Here is a 25,641-nt window from a genome sequence, read left to right as displayed (position 1 = left end):
TGATTGTTAACTTTGGAAAATACCCCATAGAAGTTAAATATATAAAGCATATCTTCGGAAAGGTTTACACCAGACCCCTGGCTCATCCTGGCATGTACCAGCTCCAGTAGCACCAGGTGGTCCTCTGGCACCAGGCTACCTGCATGTCGTACAAACCCGGTCTCCCGGATCACCACAATGCTGGCTGGCTCCCACGGCTCCGGGCAGCTCTTACGGCCCCAGGTTCCCACTCAGCACCTGACAGGGACAGAGTAAAGGGACAAAGTAGGTGATTAAATAGTTAATTCCACTAGGAGATTGTAAGTAAAGAAAAAAGTGTGGGAGACCCCTGTAAGTTAATGATCACTCAAGAAAGCAAGTTTGCTTAGCAACAAAACCATGCAACAGAAACATGAAACATGCCCCCAAATAATAAAACAATGGTGGAATGAGACCCATATCCTGCCTAGTGAGCTCAGTAAGTTAACAGTTCTTAGGACATGCTCCTCTGAGCACACTAAACACAAAAGTATAAGGAAAGGGTGGCATTATACTGAAACCTGAGATGACTTGCCATTCTTAGTATATGTTACCACCTTTTTGCTCATTTCCATTGCACCATGACAGTCCCAGCTTGACCATATAGGGACAAGAAAACTCCCCCACCCGACATGGAGGAGGAACTGATGTCTACTCAAGAATGAAGAAGAAGGTGGTCCTCTCCCCCTCCCTACTTTTCCTTTGATTATAAAACTGTAGCCCACTAAGTTCTAGGGGTGCAGCACCCTCTCAACCTGCCCACCTGGAAGGCTTACAAGCATCCTATTCTAATAAATCACTTCTTATCTATCACTTTGCCTGTTGCTGAATTCTTTCTGTGCTGAGACATAAAGAACCAGAACTCCTTGGAGCCCCCCAAGACACATTTCTGTGATTTCACCCCCCCGAAACCCTAGCTCCAGGCAGGTACCTGTGAACTCAGTTTCCAAGATACAAAAATTCTCAACAAACCAAATTCAATAGCACATTAAAATGATCATAAACCATGATCAAGTGGGTTTCTTCCTTGGGATGCAAGGATGATTCAACTTATGCAAATGAATAAATGTGATACACCACATTAATAGAATGAAAGATAAAAATCATACAGTCATCTCAATAGATACAGAAAAATTGTTTGAAAAAATTCAACATCCATTTATGAGAAAAACTCTCAACAAAGTTGTTATTGAGGGAACGTGCCTCAACATAATAAAGGCCGTATATGACAAAACCACAGCTAACATCATACTCAACAGTGAAAAGTCACGCAGACACGTAAGCCCCTTCTCCAACCCTTATGGAACTTCTCCCATAAGTTCCCCAGCCCTCTTCCTCTTCTGACTTGTAACCCCTCCCCTCCTACTATAGCCTTTCTACAGACTCTTGCTGTGAGGAATGTCCCCTGTCGTGCAAACCTGTCCAAGCACCAGCCAGTAAACATGTTGTGGTTCCTGCTTCTTGTGGTCACATTCTTTTCTTTGATCAGCCCCAAATACCTCAGAACGTGACAGTTGGGTTGATTGATCATTGCTCTGCTGGGAAATGGCAGCTCTTTGGATTGAGTGACACCCCACTGGATTTTTATGCTTCTGCCTTATGTCCCAGCCTCCTCTGACAACCTTATTTAAATATAATACTGCAGTTGCTCTTTACATAATTATTCTGTTTTTTCCCTTGGTATTAATAACCATATTTATAAATTTGTTAATTTCCTCTCTGCCCCACTGGAATGTAAGTTCCATGAAGAAGGAAATTTAGGTGTCTTGCCTCTTCAGTGCCTAGCACGGCTCCTCCACCTAGAACATATCAGATAAATGTTGGTATTTGTTGTGTCGACTGAAATAAAAATGCACAATGTAGAAGTTATGAGTTACGTTTCTTTTTATTGAAGTATAGTTGATTTACAATGTTCTGTCAATCTCTGCTGTACAGCAAAGTGACTCAGTTATACACATATATACATTCTTTTTTTTCTTTTGGTGAGTTAAGTTTTATTCAGAGGACTATAGCTCCAGAGACAGGCTCTCAGCACTGAGGAACTCCTCTGAAGAGGTAAGGGAGGAGCCAGCATATATATGAACTTTCTTGCTGGGAAAAACTTGTAGTCAGGTATGAAAAGATTACTGATAGTCACAAAGAACAGATGATTTTAGTGCTTTTCTATGAGAAGATGCAGGAATCTGGGGTCATTGAACTTTTCATCAGATATGTATCTAATCTAGAAGCCAGTATATCAAAAGCACGGAATGCTTCCTGTTTTTCTGCTTCCTGAATTCCCCTCAGGGTGCACTGTCAGTGGGTGACTACAGTGGCTAATGGCTTGATCCTTGCAGAATTGGAATGGCAGGCAACATTTTTTTCTTTACAATTGAATGAATGAATGACTATATAAATGATTACCTCTATTAAAACTCATGTGAGATTTTTTCCACATGTCATGGTACACACCTAGGTTCAGCTAGCCCTTTTATAAGTGTCAGTTTATAATCCAAACCAATAAATGATTATCTGAAAAACTCGTTAAGCATGGATTTCTTAATTGTTCTTTTGGGTAAGTCTGTATGAGATTTTAAACTAAATACATACAAATAAGGAGAAGCATATTGTATTAGTAATATACTCTCTGCTACAACTAGTGGAATACCTCACTAAAAGTGCCTTAGACCGTTGAGGTTTGTTATTCTTCCATAACAAGGAGCTAAGAGGTAGCCCATTCCAGGGCTGGATCCATGCTCAATAATGTCAGAACATTTGGATAAACTTTTGCCTTATGGTCACAAAGTTGTGGCAGCAACTCCAAACCTCATGTCCTAAAATGGTGTCCTAAGCAGGAAGGAAGGAGGAGAGCACAGAACTTTCTAGTCTTAGTCAACAGAGGAGAATCCTTTCCAGCAGTCTTAGAAAACTTTACAGATTCCATCAGCCAGCCTAGGGTCATGTGCCCATGCTTAGAACACTCACTGACAGGAGGGGATAAGATTTGTGTGTCTGGCTTAAGCTGATTTATCCTCTGCCTTCACGAAGAGAAAAAAATCTCTAACAAATCCTGAATTAAATTGGGATTTGCCAGTCAAGAAGAAGGGAGGAGGGAATTCCCTGGTGGTCCAATGGTTAGGACTCCACGCTTCCACTGCCAGGGGCCCAGGCTCAATCCCTGCGAGGAACTAAGATCCCTTTGGTTGGGCAATTGATAATATCTGCTGCATATAACTGAGTCTCTAGCCCCCAAATTTTTATTTCCCCCCAGTTTTGCTTATCCTTTTTATTAGTTAAAAGTTTTGGGGCATCCAGTAATAAAAAATCTTAAATTTTAAAAGTATCTGGATTTGTGTGTATCAATCAATCGATTTTTTTTAAAGTCATGCCAGTTTTCTCTTTTTTTTTTGTAATATTTACTTATTTATTCATTTAATTTCAGCATGCAAACTCTTAGTTGTGGCATGTGGTATCTAGTTCCTTGACCAGGGATCAAACCCGGGCCCCCTGCATTTGTGAGCAGAGTCTTAGCCACTGGACCACCAGGTAAGTCCCAGTCAATCAATTTTTAAGTATTTACTGATCACTTACGATGGGCTCTGCATTTTGCTAAATTCTGTTTTCTGGTCTGATGAAGGCAAAAGGTATAAAAACACAAAAAGGAATAGAGAATGTAGTTGGAAAGATTCTATACCTAACTCTCAGCTGAGAACTGCTTTCTGATTTTCTGGAGACCGTCATTAGTGCTCACTTAACTGTTCAAATAATGGTTAACTTTGTGTGCAAGGTGTTTCTTCCACAGAACCTTACCTGGCAGGGGATTGTTTTCACTGTTTTGGGATTTGTAAAAGGAAGGGGAGGATCCAGATGTGACGTAAAGCTTGTCTTGCTTCTGTGGCTTCTCCAGAATAGTTTCATGTTCATTTCGAGTAGCAACAAACAACTGTGGGGCTAGTGGAGCTAGGACAAATCACAAGGTTGTGACTCAAAAGGATGGCAGGTCTTTCTCAACTTACGAACAAGCATAAAACCCTGGGACCTGGGGTCTTTGGGACAGATTTACGCAATGGCCTGTTTTAGTTTTTGTTTCTTTGGCATATAGACCATTAATGACGCCATTTTGCCCCTCATGGCTTTTATGAATCACTGCCCAGTGATACCTGACTGCCTTGATAGGTTATAGTGCTGTTTCTGTGAGCCAGTACTCAGCTTTTTTGCCTTTTGAGATGCTGAATCTTTTTTTTTCTTTTCTTTATTTATTTTCTTTTTTTTTTTTTACATCTTTATTGGAGTATAATTGCTTTACAATGGTGTGTTAATTTCTGCTTTATAACAAAGTGAATCAGTTACACATATACATATGTTCCCATATCGCTTCCCTCTTGCGCCTCCCTCCCTCCAACCCTCCCTATCCCACCCCTCTAGGTGGTCACAAAGCACCGAGCTGATCTCCCTGTGCCATGCGGCTGCTTCCCACTAGCTATCTATTTTACGTTTGGTAGTGTATATATGTCCATGCCACTCTCTTGCTTTGTCACAGCTTAGCCTTCCGCCTCCCCATATCCTCAAGTCCGTTCTCTAGTAGGTCTGTGTCTTTATTCCTGTCTTACCCCTAGGTTCTTCATGACATTTTTTTTTCTTAAATTCCATATATATGTGTTAGCATATGGTATTTGTCTTTCTCTTTCTGACTTACTTCACTCTGTATGACAGACTGTAGGTCTATCCACCTCATTACAAATAACTCAATTTTGTTTCTTTTTATGGCTGAGTAATATTCCATTGTATATGTGTGCCACATCTTCTTTATCCATTCATCTGTTGATGGACACTTAGGTTGTTTCCATCTCCTGGCTATTGTAAATAGAGCTGCAATGAACATTTTGGTACATGACTCTTTTTGAATTGTGGTTTTCTCAGGGTATATGCCCAGTAGTGGGATTGCTGGGTCATATGGTAGTTCTATTTGTAGTTTTTTAAGGAACCTGCTGAATCTTTAATGAGTTTGAATCTACTCTGCTCTCCTTAGTTAGCCACTTTAGAGAGTCTAGTGCCTCGCTATTCGACGTGTCATCCATTGACCAGCAACACTGGCCTTAATGGAACGTGCTAGAAATGCAAAGCCTCAGGACCCATCTCAGACCTACTGAATCAGAATCTGCATTTTAATAGGATCCCCAGGGGATTCTTATGCACGTTCAAGTTTAAGAAGCGCTGGTCTAGTAGACTTTATCCATGGTTATTGCTGTGGTTGCTGTCCTTGTTTTCATCATCATCATCATCATCATCATCATCATCATCATCATCATCATTACATGTACCAAGTGAAAGTCACAGGGAGCACCGTTAACTAAAAACAGACAAGCAGGCCACAACTCAAACACGGAGACCCCTTCTGGTTGTCTCACATCTTTCCCAGCTGGCCCTCTGTGAGAAAATCTTACTGAGGACTTGAAGGAAGGGTCCTTTAACAGAAGGGCAGTGTGAAAAGGGGTCTCAAAGGTTCTGAACATGACTCTGCATCAGATAGATTCGTTATACAACACACAGATTTCTGAATCCCACCCTAGATCTCTTGTATCAGAATCTCCTCCGAGGGCCTTGGAATCTGGACTTTTCAGTAATTCCAGGAATTCCTGTGCAGCCCTCCTGGCACCAGTTCACATAATAGCATTGGGAACAGCAGTTTGGGCCCCACTTGTTCCATTTGGTGCTGACATTTTCACCCCCACAATGTGACTCATTGTTATAGACCTCAGATTAAACATGTCTACTATTGGGGGAATTACTAGAAATCTAAATATAACTTGGATGCTCTTGTGGCCTCCTGAACTTCTACTGCCCTGGCCAGGTTTAATTCTTCTTTTTCCCTTTTGTATTCTGTGTGGAATGGTGGAAAGAACCCCCAGATCAGGTCCTGGTTCCAGCTGTACCATGGTTTGAATTCATTTTGGGCCAGAAGTATCATTTTGCAGATAAGGTCTGAGGACAAAAAGTTTCAGGTAATTGTGGGCAAGCTGCTAAACCTTTCTGGTTTTTTCATCTGTAGAGTAACAGTGTTGAACTGAAGTTCCTTTTCCTAAAACCCATTGTGGGATTCTAGGAAGATCCAGGTCCATTTTCTCATCTTTCAACAATTTAATTGGCTTCTAAGTCTAGCACTGATGTTACTGCAGTATGAATGACCATATAGCAAGCTGAAGCAGACCTTTAGTGACTCTGAAAAGACTCATGTACATTAATATTTACTTGGTAAGAATGACATTTAGAATGTATTTTGATTAATGGTCCTGGAAGTAAACAATTCCATATACCAGCCAGATTCTTGGAGCCTGCATTTGTTTGGGGATGTAGAAAACCAAGACATATAATTTTTCAGTCTTGTCCATGGGCAGTAGTTTTCTTTCAAGGATTTTCAGTGGAATTTCTGTTTATTTAAAAATTCCAAGTAATTCCTTCAGAATTTAGGAAATATCATTGATCATCTTATGGGGAATATTTTAGGAGTCAAAATGGTATTACTTCAGTTGTGCATATTTTCTAAACTATGAGGACTCCTGTGAGGTGAGAACATGTGTTTTTAAGGAGGAACTTAAGTCATCCGGAAAGTTCAAAGTTAGAGTCATAGGGACTCCACAGCTTGGTTGTGGAGAAATGACAAGTCCAAGTTAGAAGAGTCTTTGGCTAATATCAGGTCTGAAACGCACACTGAACAGGAAGCCACAGCAGGGTGAAAGAAGGCCAGGGAGGGGCAATTTGTTGCTCATGAGCCCCAGCTGAAGGAGACTGGGCTGGGAGGACGGCCTGGCACTGCCCCTTCCCACAGATCTCAGTCTTACCGCTCACAGTGTTCTCTTTCCTATTCTTGGAACCTCACACAGCTTTCTGTTTGGGCCCAGGAGTTGTATCATTTCACAGTTAAGGTCTGAGGAGCCAGAAAATGCTGGTGCCCCACGGTGAGGTCAGGACATGCAGACACACGTTTGTCTAACTCTCACAGTAGAGTATTCTCAGAGGAATGTCTGTGGCTTACCATGGTGCTGTGTTTAAAGAGACAAAGGATGAATTTTCCAATACTATGTTTTTCAAATCTTTAAAAACAATCATTAATATGATTACTACGTTTTTCTAATAGAATTTTTTAATTGGTGAAACCACATTATGTACAACGAAGCTGCTCTGGGTGAACTAGGGAAGGAACTCTGCCTTTTTGGTCATCCCTTCATTTCCTCTTCAAATCCTTATCAGTCCATGTAGTCCAGTGACACAAGTACAGTTTATTAACCCCTGCTTTATGATATCATCTTTGTAAAATTTGCTTTTCTTATTTGAAGTCTGAACCCTCACCCATATCCTTCAGCAGTCTTAGAAAATTTTAATTATCATTTTCTGGGTCTCATGTCATCCTAGTGAAAAACATATTCCCATTTTTCAAAAGTCAGCTCATAATTCTTTTCTTGGGGGCAAACTTTGCTGGCCCTTCAAGGTTGATTTAAATGCTTCCTCTTCTGCCCTCCAATAGTGCTTTCTAGGAGCCTGTCTGTATCCCCATGTAGCCACCTTGATAGAGGGAATCTCATGATTAGCCATTCCAGTCCCAAGTTCCTGTTTCCAGAGAGATAGTTAATGCTATGCAATGAGAGTTTGTTTTCAGATCACATTCCAGGCAGAAAGTGCCTTTTCCGGACCAAAAAGGGGTTCACGCATTTCATTTAATCTCAACAGAAGAATAACGCTCATTTTGGCAGAGACTCATGAGCCTCCAAATGGAGAGTCGTGTCAAAAAGACAGAAAGCTGCAGCTTCGTCCAGCTCTCCCAGGTTGCCAAAGAGCAAAGGCAACTGTAGGGGGAGAGAACTAAAACTTTCCAAAAATGTCATTTGATAATAATTTAGTATTTAAACGTTATACTTTGGCATCATCCATTAGCAAAGGTAGAGCTTTTTCGGATGAGTAAGAAGGAAACTGAGGCAGGAACCAGGCATCCCTATATATAGATGGGAAAAGAGAGGCATGGGACATACAGAAGAGGAGCAGAAAAATTGCCTTAGCCACACTGGTTCCCCAGAGAACTGGGACTGGAAAAATGTTCCTAAATCCCCTGTACTTTGTGGGGAAGTCATCATTTGCAAGTGTGTGTTGTGAACCATATACACAGAAACATGACCTGTGAGAGGATGAAGACTCAAATTGAGAAGAGCTGACCAGGGTGCTGACGTTCTCCTGACTTGTCCGTCAAGTTTTATGTTTCCGGCGTCTATCCTCCCACCAAAATCTTAACTGACATTTCAACTCCTACTAGATTGCTTCCTCACTTTAGGAGCACATTTTGCACTGGATAAATACGTGTCGAAAGAGTTTCATGAACAACTTCTTTTTCTAGTCTCCATTTAAAGCATGAGGAGGACTTGCTCATGTCACAGACCTGAGTCCCTGTGAGACGTGATATTCTGTACTTCAGTGCTGGAAATCTAGCACTTCTTTATTTCGGTTAAAGGTGCCTCTTTCTTAAATCTCCTCACTTTCTCTTCACTCGAATGACCAGCACTAGCTAGCACTTGCCTGTGGTTAGAAAACTTACGCTTACAGTGCAAATTACCACATGCTGTCTTCATGAGACTAACTTCTGTCTGTGCATGCTTTGTGCTATACTGTCACCTTTCACATGCTGTAATTTATTGTCACCCATCTTCCTTTCCCACTAGGCTATGTGGTCCTGGATGCAGGGATTAGTCTCCATTCATAGCTGGCTCTTCACATTTAGCATATATTTTGGCTCGTGGAAAGTGTACCATAAAAGTTTGTTGAACAAATGATTTGTCTGAAATAAATGTTTTGAGAGTATTTTAAAAATATTCGTTGGTGTGCTTTGTTATTGATACATCTTTTTACCCTGTGGCTCGTCCTTTTCCTTATCTAGACAAGTGTGCTGCATTTGTTGCCTCCACTTATTTGGCATTGAAGTGACACACAGAAATAGGAAAAAAAAAATGAGTCAGTATTTTGCCTATATCTGGAGAAGGAGGAAGGGGAGAGACCTCAATGCATAGAAATTGATGGAGAAGAAAATTCTCATGAGGGAGAAGAGTCAGGTTTCCCCCCACTTCCGAGGTTAGGAAGGATTCTCTGGGCTGGGGAGAAGGAAAGAGATGAGAGCACGGGCAGGTGTAAAGTTTGTGAGAACAGGGGCCAGGGTCTGGACCTGGAGGGATACTGTGGGAAGGAGCAGTGCTAGGATCCAGACACCACGTAGCTGGCCTTGAGTAACCTCCAGCCATGGTCTACACAGGAGCCCTATTTTCTGTACTTCTGTCCATGCTGGGTGAGACCATCCTTCAAAAGCAGCCTGTAGCTCACCACTGATTGTCCAGAGGAAACTGCATCCATCTGTGCCACAAAGACCTGTGAGGATGCCATGTGCATCCCAAGCTCAGAGTGAAATCATGGAAGCCAGATCCCTTCCAGTGGCCCTCAAGGTCTTGAATGCTGTACCTGTATTACTTCTCTGATGCCATCTCCTATAGCTTCCCCCGTTGCTCCCTGCACTGTAGCCATGCTGGCCTCCTTGTTTTTCCTGGAGCCCCCCAGGAATACTGTCAACTTAAGGCCTTTGCGCTGGCTGTTCCTCCTGCCTAGAAGGGCTCTTATCTAGAAATTCACCTGTCGTGGCTCAAATGTAACCTCCTCAAAGAGATCTTCACTGACCATTCTGTTTATAATTGCAACCCAACCAAAGCCCACCCCTGGCACTCCAGATCCTGGTCTACTTTTTCTTTTTTCCATAGTACTTGCCACATTCTAACATACTATATGCTTTACTCATGTATTAAGTCTTGTGTTTATTGTCTATCTTGCTTTGCTAGAATACAAGTTCCACATGGGCAGGAATCTCTGTTTTTTTCCACAGATGTATCCCAGACATCTAGAGCAGTGTCTCACATCCATTAAATGCTCAATAAATATTTCTGGAATGAATGAATATGGTAAGAGAGAACTGCTTTTTAAAAAAAATTTATATTGGAATATAGTTCATTTACAATATTGTGTTAGTTTCAGGTGTACAGCAAAGTGATTTAGTTATATACATACATATATCTATTCTTTTTTAAATTCTTTTCCCATATAGGTTATTACAGAGCACTGAGTAGAGTTTCCGGTGCTATATAGTAGGTCCTTGTTGATTATCTATTTGATATATAGTAGTGCGTATATGTTAATCCCAACTTCGTAATTTATGAAAAGTAGTATCTAGTCATAGGTTTGCCTCTGATGTAACCACAAAACCTTTATTACTCACAGCTGCAGAAACCTGAAATATGTGACATACAAGTGAGCATATCCTTCTGAGACCAGGCATCTGTGTCACACTGGACACAAGTTTGTGTTTGTTTTTAATTAGACTTCTTCACTAAACAGAATTAAATCTTGCAAACCATGAATTCACAAATTAGGTCACACATTGCAGTGACTATTAACATTTTTGGGTAATTAACCTTTTTGAGAGTCTAATTAACCTTATACTTTCTCCGTAGGGAATAGGTACGTATAAATATACCAAATCTGCTCACATTTAGAAAGTGCTCTTTGATTTCAGTTTAGAACCTTTCTCTAAGAGGAGCCAGGGTAGGGCACTTGAACTTGAAAGAAGTGTTTCATCTTCTCATCTTTTACTATCCCACTTCCACCCCCAAATGTCTTAAAATAAAGGTGTTTTATGAAACAGTATGGTGGCAGGAGTCTCCTTTGTAGAATCTTGTTCACAGTCTTTATTCTTTAGTTTAAAGTTAATGATTCTGAGTATTTCCCAGAGAAGTCAGTCGAATTAAAAAACTATTAGTATTCTCAAATACTATTAGCCACCTGGGGCCCAGGCTGAATCAATCCAATAGTTATCTACCCTACAGCTGACACTGAGTAGTCTATCACTGTGGTCCAGAAGCTCCTAGTAACGCTGTGTTCAATTGATCCGGAGAGGTTGGCTTCATTCCTCCAGGCAGTGAGTGCTTACCTGTTGAAAGCTATATCATACGTGTGGTGCAAGGAGAATGAAACTACCATGGTGCCAAACTTTTAAAAGGCGAGTCTCGCAATTCTTCCTGGAACTGTGAAACTTTAGTGGGATTGCTAGAGTTTCCTTACTGCCCTAAAGGGTATGTTTTTCTTTTTACAAAATAAACTGGTTTAAAATAAATTTTATTTTAAAAATTTGTTAGATTTTACAGTCATATATTTAGGTAATTAGAGAAAACTGAGATCTCATAAAACATGTTTCTGGCTTTTAGGACTAGTAAGAACTCTGTTATATGTGGGTAAATAATGAGGCACTGCTATGCAGAGCACCAGTTAGTTACTGTATCTATTCCATCGGGGGAATGTTTCAAAGAATTAGATATTTGTATTAAGTTTGTAAACAGAGATTTTGGTGCCCAGGAGCCATTAGATATCACTGTTTAACACTGTCATTGAATAGACTGTTGATTTGTCTTTTGCAAAGGAGTGTCAAGGTCACATGCTAATTGACCTAGAACTGTGATTTTTTTTTTTTTTTTTTATTAAAGAGTAACTTTCTTTAGTCATGGTCTGAAATGTTCTTCCTGGAGTTTTGGAAAGTGTGATTGACACTCTGCTAAATTTACTCTAACTTGTGCATTAAGTCAGAAATTTTGGCAAACCTTACTTCTTCAAGTGTTTTGTTTCCTATTTTTCCTCAGTGCGTTCATGAGAATCTTGATCTACCCGGTCCTGATAGCTGCGTATGGGATCTTTCTGAAATTATCCCTTAGCATTTTTAAAACAATATAAAAGATTTGTGAAGAATGACTGCATCCTCAACAAGTAACAAAAGTTTTATGTCTTACCAAAGGATTTAATTCATCAATCACACATTAGGGTTCTGTTATTAATTTCCAGTTTATCTTCATTAAAAATATTAGTGGAAGCACTTAGCCAGGTTACCTCTGCCATAACTCAGGATGAGTTCTCCTGTTTTATAGTCTAGACTTTGCTGACCTTCTTTTACTCCATATCATTCTTGTCACAGGTGTTTGGGTAGGAAGATTATTATTTGTGTTTCACGTTCTTTTTACTACTGACCAAAAATTCTGTCTCTAATCTGCAAAAGTTCAAAGTCCATGTAACAGAAAATTTTAATGTACTGTATTACTATCAAGGATTATTTTCTTTCATACTCTGTGCAAAATGTCCACCGCTAATTCTTTATTAACATGGAAATAGCATCTCTGTCTGGCTGCAAGTCTCTCTAGTGGGGCTGTCTGTGTCATACTGACTCCTGGGTGCAACCTCTCCATCCTCTGTCTGTCAGTGGGCATAGAGAGGGAGCAGTGAGAAAAAAACCTGAATCTTATTACTTCCCAAGGTAGATCTTGCTGTTCGTGAAGAGCTTGACTTATTAGGAACTTTAGCCTTATACTGATCCAGATCTGTTTTCTGGAACTTTCACTAGTCCCTGTTCTGATCTTTGAATCACACATCGTCTGACCTCCTTGTAGCCCTATAGCCTATTGATGCAAACAATGACTGTGAACCATGAAAAAATGACTGTGGAAAAACATTTACTTTGCGATTACTGTAAAAATAACATGCTCATTGTTTAAGATTTAGAAAATATAGACATATAAATAGGAAATTAAGAATAATCTATTATTCACCTCAATAGATGCTGAAAAAGCCATTTGATAAAATTCAACATCCATTCATGATAAAAACTCTCATCAAAATGGGTATAGAGCGAACATATCTCAACACAATAAAGGCCATTTATGACACAGCCACAGTCAATGTAACATGCAATGGCGAAAAGCTGAAAGCCTTCCCATTAAATTTAAGAACAAGAAAAGGATGCCCACTATCATCGCTTCTATTTAACATAATATTGGAAGTCCTAGTCACAGCAATCAGACAAGAAAAAGAAATAAAAGGTATTCAAGTTGGAAGGGGAAGAGGTAAAACTGTCACTATTTGTAGATAACATGGTACTCTATATAGAGAACCCTAAAGTCTCCACTCAAAAACTATTAGAACTAATGAATGAATTCAGCAAGGTTTCAGGATACAAGATTAATATACAGAAATCTGTTGCATTTCTATACACTAATAATGAACTATGAGAAAGAAAAAAAATCCCATTTAAAATTGCATCAAAAAGAATAAAATACCTAGGAATAAACTTAACCAAGAAGATGAAAGACCTATAGTCTTAAAACTTAACCAAGAAGATGAAAGACCTATACCTATAAAACACTGAGGAAGTAAATTGAGGATGATTCAAAGAAATAGAAAGATCCTATGCTCTTGGATCAGAAGAATCATATTATTAAAATGGCCATACTACCCAGAGCAATCTACACATTTAATGCAATCCCTATCAAAATACTCCTGCCATTCTTCCCAGAACTAGAACAAATAATCCTAAAATATATATGGAATCACAAAAGATCCAGAATTGCCAAAACAATCCTGAGAAGAAAGAACAAAGCTGGAGGTACAACCCTCCCAGACTTCAGACTGCAAAGTTAAAGTAATCAAAACAGCATGGTATTGGCACAAAAACAGACACATAGATCAATAGAACAGAATAGAGAGCCCAGAAATAAGCCCACGCACCTATCGTCAATTAATCTATGACAAATGAGTCAAGAATATACAATGGAGAAAAGACAGTCTCTTCAGAAGACAGTGGTACTGGGAAAACTGGACAGCCATATGTAAAGCAATGAGATTAGAACATTCCCTCACACCATACACAAAAATAAACACAAAATGGTTTAAAGACCTAAATGTACGACTTGAAACCATAAAACTCCTAGAAGAGGACATAGGTAGGACACTGACATAAATCATAGCAGTATTTTCTTAACTCAGTCTCCCAAGGCAAAAGAAATAAAAGCAAAAATAAGCAAATGAGACCTAGTTAAACTTAAAAACTTTTGCACAACAAAGGAAAGCGTCAACAAAATGAAAAGACAACCTACGGAATGGGAGAAAATATTTGTTGACAATGCCACCGACAAGGAGTTAATATCCAAAATATATAAACAGCTCATACAACTCAATATCAAAATACAAACAATCCTATCAAAGAATGGGCAGAAGAACTGAATAGACATTTTTTCAAAGAAGACATACAGACTGCTAGCAGGCACATGTAAAAATGCTCGACACTGCTAATTATTAGAGAAATGTAAATCAAAACCACAATGAGGTATCATCTCACAGCGGTCAGAATGGCTATCTCAAAAAGTCTACAAGTAACAAATGTTGAAGAAGGTGAGGGAAAAAAGGGACCCTCTTACACTTACATTTGTGTAAGAGTGCAAATTGGAATTTACACAAAGGAATGCAAATTGGTGCAGCCACTATAAAAAACAGTACGAAGTTTCCTTAAAAAACTAAAAATAGAACTACCCTATGATCCAGCAATTCAGCTCCTGAGTAAATATCTGGAAAAAATGAAAATATTAATTTGAAAAGATACATGCATCTCAGTGTTCATAGCAGCATTTACAATAGCCAAGACATGAAGCAACCCAAGTGTCCATCAACAGATGATTGGATTAAGAAGGTAATATATATATGTGTGTATATAATATGATATATAATATGTGTATATATATATATACATATATATAATGTAATATTACTCAGCCATAAAAAGAATGAAATACTGCCATTTGCAGCAATGTGGATGGACCTAGAGAATATTATGCTTAGTGAAATAAGTCTGACAGAGAAAGACAAATACCATGTGATATGACTTATATGTGGAACCTAAAAGAACCCACAAATGAATGTATATACAAAACAGAAACAGACTCACAGACATGGAAAACAAAATTGTGTTTACCAAAGGGGAGAGGGACTGGTGGGAGGGATAAATTAGGAGTATGGGATTAACAGATACAAACTACTATATATAAAATAGATAAGCAACAAGGATTTACTGTATAGCACAAGAAATTATACCCATTATTTTGTAATCACCTATAATGGAATGTAGTCTACAAAAATAAAAAATAAATTAAATCTATTATTATAATAATTATAATATTCACTTTCATTTGATAGAATTTCACATCTATGTGTATTTTCCAACAGTTTGATCCTATTGTATACCCAGTTTTGTTTTCTAAATATGAAATGAATTTGTAAATTCAGTCTCTTCATTGAAAAAGATCAGAAGACACACCTATTCCACACATTACTTATGTCAGTGATTACTACATACATTGGGATGTTAGGATTTCATGGTCATGCCCAATATCATATTCTTCCTGTAAAATACATAGTGGGGAATGTGAAGAACAATTTTGCTATAGAGCTCTGCTGAATGTTAGTCTGTTTCAGAGTAAAACCCTGTGCTATGTTCCTCCTGAGGCTGGCATGGAATTCTTGACATTCATTCTTCATGCTTGAATGGAGAGGCAAACAGTAAGAAGTGATTATTCCTAAACACAGCAAAGAAAATTTCTATTTGTTTATTGTTCTCTCTCACAATAACCTATCTCTGACAAATCCCAGGACTCCTTTCCCAGGCCAGTACATGACCGGGCAGGTTCTGGATTAATTACAGTTGAGGTAGTTTGCAGGTAGCCGTGGCCAAGGCTTTGGGTAACTCTTGTACCTTAACCAGCGTCTTCCTTAGCAGCGTGGGTGAAGTCAGGGATAATTCTCTTCTCTTCATACTCATTTACAAAGGTTTTAATCAACATAAGGCCCCGCAAACCTTGAGCTTGACCCAAAATGAATTTTTCCGGGATTCCTATGCAAGCTTTAGGCCTGTCCTAATTGTGTATAGCCATTGGAAGGATAAAAAGAAGATTTGGGAGTATGGATTAGCAGGAAGTGAAGTTTGTTGAACTTTGGATCAACTTTCAATGCAATTGAAGGCACAATTTGATAGTTACAGAGGCCTCGAACAGTAAGGAATTGGCTAACTTCAGTTCCAGAGAAGATGCTAGGAAAAAACACTCAGTAGATCTGCAATCATCTGGAGCAGCTGTAATTGGTGTTGCTCAGATTATGCTTAGAAAACAGTGTTCGGTTTTGATTTCAACACTTGAAAAATGATGTGGAATAGGGCCAGAGAAGAAAAACCTGACATTTTCTGGCATTTTAAATTGTCACTTGTACTATTTAAGTTAAAACAAAATTCCCCCAAAGCAACTAACCAACAAAGAATGTGAATTTTGGGTCTGACAGATTGCAGTTTGAATATAGGCAATATCTCCTTTAGCTTTGTAACCTTGGAAGTTAAAAAATGCTAATATTAAATATATTAAAATATTTATAGTTATCATACAGGATGGCATGAAATATAGCAATAAAATGAACATTTTTAGTTCTGCTCTAGGAGGGTTGTGTGCAGACAGAATATCTGTCCGCTATACTATCAGAAATGGAGGTTGGGTTATCAAAAAAGTTTCTCCGAGTTTGTTTTCTTATCTATTAATAGGAATAATGATCCCTGATTCACAGGATTTCTGTGACGATTAGATGAGATAGATTGTGTGAAAACAGCAAGGAGAGTACCCTCTTAGGAGTGGTCCCACCCACTGCCCACATTCCCACGGCCCATTCAAGCCAGCACACACACCCTGGCCTCTGCCCAGCCCACCTCTGAACCAAAGCTCATCAAGAGCAGCGAAAGAGCCTCTTGGTTCCTAACACTGATTTCAGGGCAGCCTTTGTCTCTTTTCTCCACTTTCTCTTCTTGAAGACCATCTGCTGTTGTTTGTGCAACGCTGCTTGCTCTTTGTTTTCCTCCTACTGTTCTCACTAGTCTCGCTCATTCTCCTCCTCAGCTTCTTCCTTCTTTACTTATCCCTTAAATGCCAGTGTATCCCCAGGCATCCGTCCTTAGCCTCTTTTTTCTTTTCTCTATATAGTCTCCCTGTGTGATTTATTGACTTGGTGTTCAAACTACTACTTCAGGCTGGTAATACAAATCTCTATTGCCAGCCAGATATTTCTTCTGATCACCAATCAATTTCCTGTTGGTCCTGTGCCATTAAATAATTGACAACATCTCCCAAACAAAAGTCATTGTCATGCACCTATTCCATATATATATATATATTTGTGTGTGTGTTTGTTTGTTTGTTTTGTTTGCTTGTTTGTTTTTGTTCCATATATATTGATTGGGTGCCTGAGATGTGCCAAGCCTTGACTATTTCTCCAACCCTATGTTCAGTCTGTTCCTCAGCTGGTGCCCTGCCTTACAGTCAAGTGGCGCTATAGAGTCTCCCCAATCCATCATGCTCCCTTATGTCTGTATGCGTAGAAAGAAGGAAGAAAGAGGCCACCTGATCTTGGACCAATAGAGAAAAACTACTTGAGGTCCTGATTTTCCAGATTCCTGATTCCAGTCCTCATGAGACCCAGCTTTGTTCTGCTGATTCTTGACTTCTGTGAAATAAATACCCCTGTTATTTCTCCAATAAAATTTCCTTTAAGGTTGGGCTAGTTTGAATGGATTTATTCTTGAAGATCAAGGAGATTTGAAGTAAATGGCCTTTTCTTGGAGGGAGCTTTGGAGGTGTTGTGGTTCCAATAATGAGCTAATCTGCTCCCTTAATAAATGAAATCAATGGTCTCTGCATAATGGCATGGCTGCAGATTGCTTTCCTTTAGGGTAATTTGGGATGATGGCTAAGAACCAGGTGCTTCTCCCGATGCCATGAGATGACACAAGGGACCCCAGAGAAGGAAGGGAGGGAAAGAAAGGATGGAACAGGGAGAGGTTGTACCCTCGAGGGTGGCCTCTCCAGTGGCAGTTATGGGATGCTTTTTTGTTATGGTTCTTCTTCAAGCCCAAATCAGCACTGAAATGGTGTTGAGAGGTGCAGGTGGAGAAAATACAGACTGAGTTGTGTTTGGGAGGGGGGCTATTTGGGGAGGGCTGAGCAGCGAGTGGGCTTCAGAGGGGCAGGACAAACAGCCTGGAGCCAAATGCCTGGCTGAGATGGAAAGGGACTTGGGGAAAGTGTGAACGGTGGACCCGGAAGGTGTGCACATTATCTGAGGATTCCAAGAAGCATCTGGAGAAAGAGAATTCTTTACAAACCAGGTTTGGTAAATAAACTTCAAGCATGGGTGATTCAAAAGTCATTAGAATTTGCATATTAAAGGAAAGGAGACTCCCTGCTAACACTTAAAATGAGGGAATAAAATTAGGTTATCTCTAAGTCCCCTTTCCTAAAATATACCTTTTAGTCCCTCCCTATCACTTTTTTTTCAATCTGAACAATAAACAACTGTGACCAATCAGGGTCTTATGAGATTATTACTTTTTATGCCACAGAAACACGGGCTCCAAGTCTAGTACACAGCTCAATGCTGAGGGAGCTAAAAAATACTGAGGCCTGGGCATAGCACGCTGCCCAAGCAGAATTCTGATTTAGTTGGCTTGGGACATTGTTTTTAAAAGCTCCCCAGTGGTTCTAACGCATGACCAAGGCTATGAACTACTGCAGTGATGACTTTAGATCGTTTAACCTGTGGTTTTCAGGAAACTATCTATAACAGCATCTATGTCCCTTTAAATGGGACAGAAATCTATTGAAAAAGATTCCAAAATCATCAATAATCAAAGGAAGAGAAAGGGGGATGTCATAGAAAGCTAAGGTTGGTCTTATCTGTCAGTCTCTCTGTGTCTGATCTTTTAGCTTGTGAGTGACCCAAGCTCTTTCTGTAGTGTCTTTTTCCCTTTGGCGGTCTACCTTCAGGACATTTCATTTTCTTCAGCTGCTTTAAAAGAAGATGGATGAAGAGTCTATTTTGTTGCTTGTTTGATTAAAAAGTTTGGCTGGACAAAATTGAAAACTATTCACGTACGATTGGGGGACAGGGAATACACTGTATTAATCTATACTATGAACAAACATGGGGGATATGAAAGCTTTGCTGTGCTTTCTTAATTTCCACTTTTCCATTTAATTTGGAATTGGAGACATAAAGTGGCAATTCTTAACCTTTTTAGAATTAAAAAGTACCCAACAGATATTTGTGTAATATCATTACCTGTCTCACCAGCTCTGGCCTCAAGGATGCGGCATGGCACAGGTATGGTTGAAGTCAAAGGATATAAGAGGAGCCCTCCTTGAGAGGTCACTGAAAATTGTTGGCACCAGTGGCTGAGATTTTTTTGGTTTTTGTTCATGTCTGGTACCATCTTCCTCACTATTTGGGCAGAAAGCTTGGCTTTAGCTCTTGTACATTTTTCCTTAATGTGCAGCTTTTTTCTACCTGACTACCTTGGGTAGAAAAGGTTCTGATACAGTTCTAGTATTCTCATTGTGGGAAGGTGGTTTCTAGAGTGAAAGGCAATCTGTTACTCTTTTATGACAACTAACTGCCAACTAGGCTCAAGTCTTTGTTCTGGAGAAAAATTAGAAATTATCTACATTCCATTAAAAATAAAGGCTCATGTAGCAATGCTCCTTGCCACTTACTTTTCAGTTGTTATTTCAGGTAGCTTATATGTTACTCTGTAAACCAGCAGAACTTCATGACTTTACAGATGTAACGTTGAAAACAACCTTTGGATAAAAGTAAATGTCTGCACATAATCTTAGGAGTATCCAATTGTATAATTTTCACCAGGTTCCAATGCAAGAGAATGGTAAGAGAGTATAAAGAACTAGTTTGCAAGGAGAGTAATGTCATTTTTCTTGAATCACGTATATTACTTTAAGCTGTAAATATATCTTTATTAGCTTTCCACCTGGGGAAGCTAGAATTAAATTCCCAACAATGTGATCACAATCAGACTTACTCTCATTTGTTTTATCTAGTTTTAGCTTATAAAGGTTGGTATTACTACAAATGAAAACAAAATCTGAAGGTAGCTTGTGGTTTTTTTCTATTCTTTGGGTTTTACTTTCTAGTCATAGGAAAATATAATATTATGGGCTACCAAAGCTGGTGAGGGCAAGAAGCAGTCACTGGAACACTATGAGTGAGATGGTGCAAATTTATATGGCTTTTAGAAAGCAAAGGATGTTGATATCTTTAAATTATTTATGCTGTTTAATGCAGTGATTCCACTTTTATGAGTTTATATAAAAGAAACTGCCCTAAGTAAGTAATAATTTAAAAAATGTTTCATGTGCATATTCATCATAATGTTATTTAAATGTAAGAAAGTTAGAAGCAATCTTAATGCCCAGCTATAGGGGAAAGGCTAAGTAAACTATAGGACACCCACTGTATGAAATATTACAGTGCCATTTAAAAGAAGGAATATAGATATATAGAAAAATGTTTATGATATTATATGAAAACAGCAGAGTAAAAAAAATTGTGTAAGATGTGCAAGCGCAACTTGGTTAAAAAACAAAACCAAAATCTATGCATAAATCCCTGTAAAAATACATTATATTGTTTATTTCTGGACGGTAAGATCAGGAAAAATCTTTTTTGTGTTGTTCTGGCTGCACTGTGTGGCATGCGGGATATTCGTTCCTTGACCTGGAATCGAACCCATGCCCCCCACAGTGGGAGCATGCAGTCTTAAGCACTGGACTGCCAGGGAATTCCCAGATCAGGAATAATCTTTAAATGTTTTTCCTATTTTATGTATATTTCCAAATTTTGTAGGAAAAAGATAAATTTAAAACATTAAATATAAATAAGTAAAATGATGGGGTAACTGGTTTATGGGCTAAAGAGCTGCAGAGAAATTGAGGAAGAAAGGAGGCATCCTTTCCTTGGTGGGTGAAAGGCTATCAGAAGAGATCACCAGGGTGAATGCACAGGCTGCTTTGCAAATAATAAAGCCCCCATATATTTCTCGGTTTCCCAGTCTTTGTGAGCCATTGGATTGTTCAACTGTGATTTTAAAATTTGTTTTAATCAGAGACTTTTTGTTTAGAGGAAATGTCATATAGAAGCACAACAGATGGAATAAAATTAGGTTCTCTCTCTCTCTCTCTCTCTCTCTCTCTCTATATATATATATTTTGTGTGTGTGTGTGTGTGTGTGTGTGTGTGTGTGTGTGTGTGTGTGGTACGCGGGCCTCTCACTGCTGTGGCCTCTCCCGTTGCGGAGCACAGGCTCTGGACGCGCAGGCTCAGCGGCCATGGCTCATGGGCCCAGCCGCTCCACGGCATGTGGGATCTTCCCAGACCGTGGCACGAACCCGTGTCCCCTGCATCGGCAGGCGGACTCTCAACCACTGTGCCGCCAGGGAAGCCCAACAGTCTTCATTTTAAAGTCTATTTTATCTGATATGAATCTTGCTATTCCAGCTTTCTTTTGATTTCCATTTGCAGGGGATATCTTTTTCCATCCCCTCACTTTCAGTCTGTGTGTGTCCCTAGGTCTGAAGTGGGTCTCTTGTAGACAGCATATATATGGGTCTTGTTTTTGTATCCATTCAGCCAGTTGGTGTCTTTTGGCTGAGGCATTTAATCCATCTACATTCAACGTTATTATCGATATGTATGTTCCTATTACCATTTTCTTAATTGTTTTGGTTTGCTTTTGTGGGTCTTTTTCTTCTTTTGTGTTTTCTGCTTAGAGAAGTTTCTTTAGCATTTGTTGTAAAGCTGGTTTGGTGGTGCTGAATTGTCTTAGCTTTTGCTTGTCTGTAAACGTTTTAATTTCTCCGTCAAATCTGAATGAGATCCTTGCCGGGTAGAGTAATCTTGGTTTTAGGTTTTTCCCTTTCATCACTTTCAATATGTCATGCCACTCCCTTCTGGCTTTTAGAGTTTCTGCTGAAAGATCAGCTGTTAACCGTATGAGGATTCCGTTGTATGTTATTTGTTGCTTTTCCCTTGCTGCTTTTAATACTTTTTCTTTGTATTTAATTTTTGATAGTTTGATTAATATGTGTCTTGGCATGTTTCTCTTTGGGTTTATCCTGTATGGTACCCTCTGTGCTTCCCGGACTTGATTGACTATTTCCTTTCCCATGTTAGGGAAGTTTTCATCTATAATCTCTTCAAATATTTTCTCAGACTCTTTCTTTTTCTCTTCTTCTGGGACCCCTATAATTCACATGTTGGTGCATTTAATGTTGTCCCAGAGGTCTCTGAGACTGTCCTCAATTCTTTTCATTCTTTTTTCTTTATTCTGCTCCCTGACAGTTATTTCTACCATTTTATCTTCCAGGTCACTTATCTGTTCTCCTGCCTCAGTTATTCTGCTATTGATTCCTTCTAGAGTATTTTTAATTTCAGTTACTGTGTTGTTCATCACTGTGTGTTTGCTTTTTAGTGCTTCTAGATACGTGTTAAACGTTTCTTGTACTTTCTCCATTGTGTTTCTGAGGTTTTGGATCATCTTTACTATCATTACTCTGAATTCTTTTTCAGATACGTTGCCTATTTTGTCTTCATTTATTTGGTCTTTTAGGTTTTTACCTTGCTCCTTTTTCTGTAACACGTTTTTTTGGTCGTTTCATTTTTTTTTTTTTTTTGATGGGTGGGGCTGTATTCCTGTCTTACTGGTTGTTTGGCCTGAGGGGTCCCACACTGGAGTTTGCAGGCAGTTGGGTAGAGCTGGGTCCTGGTGCCGAGATGAGGACCTCTGGGAGACCTCACTCCGATTAATATTCCCTGGGGTCTGAGGTTCTCTGTTAGTCCAGCAGTTTGGACACAGCGCTCCCACCTCAGGAGCTCAGGCCAACCTCCAGCCTGGGAAGCAAGATTCTGCAAGCTGCATGGTGGGGCAAAAAAAAAAAATAAGAAAAAAAGGAGCAATACAATAACAAAGAATAAAAAATAAAATTTGAAAGATAAAAAATATATTAGGAAAAATAAAAATATAATTGAAGGAACTGCAGCAAGGTAACAAAACCACAAGAGAAAAAAAAAAAGGAGGGGGAGGGAACAAGCCAAAAGGAGCAGAACAATAAAGCATAAAGAATAAAATAAAATTAGAAAAATAAATGATTTATTAGAAAAAATAGAAATATAAATGAATCAATAACAACAAGGTAAAACAGAACCCCAACCTAAAAGAAGAAGAAAAAAAAGACCTTGGTATGGGAGGCAGAGTTTAGGGGTGTGGAACTTAGGCAAGGGCAGGGTTTAGGGTGGGGCGGGGCCTAAGGGGTGACGTTTGAGCATGGGGCGGGGCCTAGGCTCAGGACCCACAAGGCTGGAAAAGGTTTTGGGGGCGGGGCCTAGGTGGGGAGATATCCATGCGTGGGACAGGGCCTCTGCTTAGGACCTGCGTGGAAGGGGAGAGGCAGCACGTCCAAAGTGGGGGGTGTCCAGAGTGTGGAGTTCCAGAGTTTGGAGGTAGGGCCCTGGGTGAGGGTGTGTGTGTGGGGTTTAAGCCCAGCCAGGTTGGAGGCGGTCTCCGAGTGCAGAGTCAGGGCCCTGAGTGGGAGTGCAGGGGCGGGGCTGGGGCTCTGCGCAGCAGGAGGGAGGCTCTGAGGGCAGAGGATTAGGCCCGGGAGCCCAACAGGCTCCCGGGCACCTAAGACAGGGAAAGCACTGGCTGCGTTCCCTTCCCTTCCTTCGCGCCCCTCCCCCACCATCTCCCCCAGGGTCTCCCCAGTCGCTGCTGGACCCCTAACCATGGGTGGGTCCCGCTGGGTGTAGGAACTCCTCCTCTCCCCCAGCCGCCCCTCAGGGGTGCCGGTCCTGGAGGTCCGGCCTTTACTTTTGCTCACCCTTCCCTCCCTCCCACTCCCCCAGGACCTGCATGGCTGGAGGGGGCCTCGGTGGGCAGAGGATCGGGCCTGGGATCTCAGCAGGTTCCTGGGGGTCCAAGAGAGCAGGGGAAACCTGACCACACTCCCTTTTGATCATCTGCCCTCCCAGTGGTCCCCCAATTTCCTCCCTCAGGCGTGGGATCCCTTCCCCTCCCCCAGCTGCCCCTCAGGGGCACCAGTCCCATCCTGCCTCCACTTCTCCTCCCCCTTCACTCCCCTCATGCCCCACATCCTACTCAGTCGTTGGGGGTTCCTCCCGTCCCGTTAGGTGTCCGTGGTCCCCCACCAGTGCCTGGTAGGTGCCCTAGTTGTGAGGAGATGCGAGTTCCATGTCTTCCTTGTCCACCATCTTGACTCTCCCATAGTCTACAGTGGTACATTTGTTACGATTGATGATTCTACACTGACACATCATAATCACCCAAAGTCCGTAATTTATTTATGTTTCACTCTTGGTGTTGTACATTCTATGAGTTTGGACAAAGTTTAATGACATGTATCCATCTCTATGGTATCAGAGTGTTTTCACTGTCCTAAAGGTCAGATGTTTTTAAGGTGGCAGGTCTAATTGCTTCAGATCCTATGTAAAGTGGCATAAAGATAAAAAGAGTGTAATTGAACTGTATTAACTAGACTGATATGCAAGTGGAATAACAAAGAAGTAGGGGAGGATGTACAATTGGTGCTTCTGTATGGGCTTCATGGGCCAGTCTCACTGGCTTCAGCAAGAGGCCTTTGGGAATCCAGACCGGAAAGGAGGAAAGTGGTATCCGTCACATGGAGGCCTAAAGAACTGCTTCATAATTCCAGGAAAGACACCCTCTAAGGATTCCTAGAGGAATCTGAAAGGGCTGGAGTCATAGAAATGCTTTTTGGGTTACATTAAACACAACCAGATTTTTACCCTAAACTGCTGTGTTTACATAAGCAAAGAGCAGATAAACTTTATGCAAGTTTATGAATTGTTTCCTCCTTGATGCCACAATCCTGTTGCTTTTTTCAGCAAAGTAATAAAATAGTTTTAATGAAACCGATAGAAATGATTCCCCCTGCAGACGTGTGGTAATCCTCAGCTTGTGACCCAAGGCCCTGCAGTTCTGGGTTACTGAGTAAGGGAATTATTTCATATTATGTTAGATGCAAAGGGGATTCCCCAGTGTTCTGTGATGGCGACAGAAACATATTAAGAACCACAAATAAAAATAGCAGCATAATTAAAATATAACGTAAAAGTTAAGAAGTTCAAACCTCAGCTTGTTCTGTCCTTCATCCCGAGACCTCTTGACAGAAGTGTGTCAAAATTTTGCTTTTTGAAGAGATCTCATTTTAATGTTTTAAATTAAAGGCAGACCATATTTGTGGAATTAGCACAACTTTGAAGTAATGAGAATTATGCTACTTTGATTTGCTTTTTCCCTGAAGATTTTTTTTTTTTAAAAATCTGACATAACCACATTACGTCACAGGCACCAGGTCATTCATACAGTGCCAGGGGCTTGGGGCAGTTGAAAGGGACACAGAGACCCCCATGTGTATCACATTACCTACAGAGTGTCCTATAGAGTGTCTACCATTCTGTGGACTCTGGTCAGGACCCTGGTTCAAGCCCGACTGACAAATTTCACAGCATTTTATTAGTTTCAATATTAGAATATCTTCGTTTTCGCTTCTCTGTTTCACCTACTTCCTATCAGCAGTGCCACACTCATAACTAACAGGGCAAGAGAGGCGATCCTGTTGCTTACCGGTTCAGGAGGCTTGTCTTATTTGATGTATCATGATACGCCAGTAAGTTCAGCATTCTGCATTTTCCCCTCTTTTTTTAACTGAGGCATAAAATGCATAATATGAGGTATATTAATTGAAACATATATTTTAAGGAGTTTTTACATATGTATACACTTGTGTAACCACTACACAGATTAAGATATAGACTATTTCCAGGAGGTTTCCTGAT

Source organism: Aethalodelphis obliquidens, unplaced genomic scaffold (genome assembly GCF_003676395.1).
Source record: "Aethalodelphis obliquidens isolate GAN/ISIS:26980383/991018 unplaced genomic scaffold, ASM367639v1 scaffold3, whole genome shotgun sequence".
NCBI classification, from domain to species: Eukaryota; Metazoa; Chordata; class Mammalia; order Artiodactyla; family Delphinidae; genus Aethalodelphis; species Aethalodelphis obliquidens.
Note: the sequence above shows the minus strand (reverse complement) of the source record.